Source organism: Drosophila obscura, unplaced genomic scaffold (assembly GCF_018151105.1).
Source record: "Drosophila obscura isolate BZ-5 IFL unplaced genomic scaffold, ASM1815110v1 contig_145, whole genome shotgun sequence".
Lineage (NCBI taxonomy): Eukaryota > Metazoa > Arthropoda > Insecta > Diptera > Drosophilidae > Drosophila > Drosophila obscura.
Window position 1 is genome coordinate 1 of NW_024542730.1, and position 3,912 is coordinate 3,912.

The 3,912-nt window shown below is 52.4% G+C and overlaps 1 pseudogene; it reads right to left on the reverse strand.

The window, feature by feature from the left end:
- Positions 1–322: 322 nt before the first annotated feature.
- Positions 323–3,226, reverse strand: LOC121405531 (annotated as a pseudogene).
- Positions 3,227–3,912: the final 686 nt, after the last annotated feature.

A 3,912-nucleotide genomic window follows, 5' to 3' on the forward strand; every position in this document is an offset into this window, starting at 1 on the left:
TCTGTAACATTTCTGTAACATTTCTCTTTGTTTTATTCGTATTCATAGGTATTCATAGGTGTTTTCAAAAAACAATAAGGAATCAACAATATTCATAAAATGTATCATTATAGAATATATGGTAAAATGTAAATCTAAAAACTACACATATATAATAATATCCGTATAAATGTATGGGGTAGGGGGGCGGGTGTTGGGATATACATACACGCATACGAGTATCTAGGTATGTTTCTTTGCATTTGGTTTTTTTTTTTTGTGGGTATGAAATAAATAAGAATCGCATGCAGGTGAATAGATGTGGATCAATTAAGGGCTTCGGCTAGTGGCCGATGTGCTTCTTGATCAGGGCCTGCAACAGCCGTACCTTGGCCTTCTTCTCCTTGTACTGGGCATAGGTCTCCGTCTCGAGGGACCTTCGGTCCTGCTTCAGCATCTTGCGGCCGTTCTGCTCCTCGAACAGTGACTCGTACTCGCGTATGGTGGCCTTCAGCATGGCCTTCTCGTCGCGCACGCGCTCCAGCTGCTCCCACAGCTGGTCCAGGCTCAGTGCAGAGATGTTCTCGCTGGCCGCTCTCTCCGCCGCGGAAGACTCCATAGATCCTGCCACCGCCGGACCCGTAGTGGTGGTGGTCGACTCATCGGAGGAAGCGTTCTGTGTGAGGGTATTTGGCGCCATCGAGTCGCTGGGGGAGTTGGTGGTCTCGGTGCTGTTGTTGGATGAATACTGCAGCGGTGTGGAGGTCGCCTCGAAGACCATAGCCTCGTGCTCCAGGATCGTGGGCAGCTCCGGCACCCCAGTCCCAGGTCCGAACATCACAGTGCGGGCAACCATACGCTTCAGCTGACGGTAGCGATCGTAAAGGGGTCGGGCTGCATCTCGCTCCTCCTTGGAGATGGGATGGCCGTAGAGATTCTCAAAATACAGCAGACCATGCTGGACAGCGGTCTTCTCCTGCACCAGTTGATCGGCGGTCAGTTCCTCCAGCTGCTGGGATCGGTGGCTATTGGTGCGTTTCTCGTTGTGTTTTTTTTTTTTTTTTCGGGGGGGGGTTTTTTTTGTTCCCTTTTCTTGGCCACCTCTTTTTGGGGTTTTTTTTTGGTTTTGGGGGGGGGGGCCTTTTTCCCGCCCCGCCTCTCTCCCTGGCACCCAGAGCCACCGGCTCCGGCACCGCCACCGACTCCCAGCTTGAGGCCAAGGGAGCGGTGGGGTTCGTTCTTGTGCTTCTCCTTCTTTTTGCCCCTTTTTTCCCTTCGGCCCCCTTTTTTTTTTTTTTTTTTTTTTTCCCCCTTGTCGCCGTTTTTTTTTTTTTTTTTTGGGCTTTCTCAACCCCCCGGGGAAAACCTTTTTTTTCTTCTTTTTTCGCTGGCACAGCTCATCCTGGTGGTGCTCAGCTCATCCTCCAGGCAGCGGGCTCGCTCCTCGGACTCCTTCAATTGCGACTCCATCTGCCGGATCTTGTTCTCCAGGGTGCCCACCTCCTCTTTGAGCTCCCCATTGGTGACCTCGATGTGCATGAAGCTCTTGCGCAGATCGTACATTTGGCTGCGCAGCGCTTCGGCCTCCTGCTCGGCCTCGGTGCTCGCCTGCAGCTTCTTGGCGAAACTGAGGTCATCGATCAGCGCCTGGCTGCGTCGCTTCTCGGTGTCCAGGGCCACGGCCATCTGTTGCTCCGCCTCCAGCTGCTCCTGGGCCTTGTGGCACTCCACTTGCGAGCGCAGCACGCGATTGTCCTCGAGCAGATCGCGATGCTCTTTGGTCAGCCGCACCAGGCAGGTCTTCAGGCCCAGTTCGGTCTCCTCCAGCTGCTGGATCTTCTCCGCTGCCGCACGCGAATCCTCGCGCAGGCAGTCCTGCAGCTTGGCAATCTTCTGCTTGAGGGACACCTCCTTGGCCTGAAACGCCTCCTCGCGCTCCTTGTGCTCCTGCTCCTGTTCGGCCCAGTGCGAGTCGGCCGACTCCATGGCCTCGTAGTGGCGTGCATCGAGATCCTTTAGCTGGCTGCGCAGCTCCTTGACCTCTTCCCGCAGGAAGCTCACCTCCCGCGCGTCACAGCTGTGCCGTGGACTCTCGCCCTGGCTGAGTGTGTTCTCGGGCTCGGCATCGGCATCAGCAGACTGTCCGGACTGTCCGGAGTAGAGCCGGGCACTGGGACTATCGGTGGACATGTCGTTGCCCATTTTGGCCAGAGCCAACAGGCGACAGATCAACAGCAGTGGCAGAGATCGACGCAGTGCCTCCAACTGTCGCTTCGTTCGCTGACGCTCCTCGTGCAGATGCTCCAATTGCGTCTCCGCCGCACCCAAATCCTCTCTCAGTATCAGGCACTCGGCGCGGCAGTCCTTGTACTTGGCCCCCAACGCGTCCTTGCTGAACTCTAGCTCCACGTTCCGCTGCCGTGTAATCTCCAGTTCCACCTCGTTGCGCTGCAAATGCAACCGCGTGTCGTTCTCCGCCTCCTCGAACTCACACTTGGCCTCCTCCAACTGGGCGTTCTCCTCCACCAGCTGTCGCACTCGATCGCTCAGCTCTCGCGCCTCCTTCTCCAGCAGCACCTCTCGCTGCAGTCGCTGGGACTAGTGCTGTGCCTGCGTCTCGCCGGCACTCTCGTAGACCAGTAGCTTGCGCTCCAGTTGGTCCAGTCGCTCCTGGTAGTACTGCAAATGCGGATGCTGGTAGACTGCGGTGGATGTGGACAGATCGCACTCGACGAAGACGCCGCTTTCGCTGAGGCTGCTGCTCTGCCAGGCGACGATCGACGATCGCTTGCTGGGCGTTGGCGGTGCACTGGGCGGGGCACAGCAATTGCTATACGGCTGAACGGTGGCCACAATGCGCTGGTGGCTCTGTGTGTGCCGCAGACGCTGATCTGCTTTGGTCTGTCGAGAAACCGAATACCGAAAAATTTAACTTATTTTTTTGTGTATCGAGTTCAAGTGTGTGTATTAATAAATTTGTAAAATAAATATATGGCATATCCCTGGGGCTTGGCTTGGCTGGGACTTGGTAGTTCGTGAACTGACATAGTGGCCCCAGCTTGCTACACACCTGTTCGGCTGACGGCATCATGGCATCTAGATCCAATTGCTGGACACATTGCAGCAACTGTTGCAAGCAGCGTTTGTCCCTGTCCGCCAAGTGCTGTGCGGATTCCTCCAGCAGATGCTGCAAACGCTGACAGTGACCCTCGCAGGTGCTGCCGTCCATCTGTGGAATGGCCAAAAGGGGAATACACACGTATTAGATTTTGTCTAATCTCTCTCTATAACAGTTTATTTGCACAGCTTCGCTTCACGAAGCACTGCAGCACCACACACTGCTCTGCTCTCCGCTCCGCTCAGCTCCTCTTCTGCCTCTGCTAATTTCACTTTGCTTCTTTTATAAATAATTACTTTTCGGTTGTTGCAATTAAGCGAATGAATTTGATTTTCAAGCTGAACGACTTTGCAGCCCAGCTAGCTTCGAACTGAAAGACCGAAGAGCTGAAGAGCTGAAAACTGTTTGGTGCGTTCGGCTCTAAAAATCAAAAAGGTATCAAAACCAAAGCAACGAAACGCAGCAAGCAGATGCGACCTGTGCTATACCCTCCCTATCTTGGAATGGATACAAATTATAATTCATAATTATAATTAATAACACTACTCGACAAAATCGAACTTTTTTTTTCCTCAAGGATCCAAACCGACTTTTTCTGATAGATATGGGGATTTAAGATATAATTTTTTTTCGACTTTTCCTGAGTTTTTAAAGTCAAAATTTCGTAACAAATACCGCACAAAAATCATCATTTTTGCATTTCAATGCTTTATATTTCCCAGACGGTAAGCTGAAATCACAAAGTATTTGGGCTTAACATCTAGCTGTTTTAATTACCTTTTCAAAATAGCAAAGTTCTTTACAACCAGACGTAA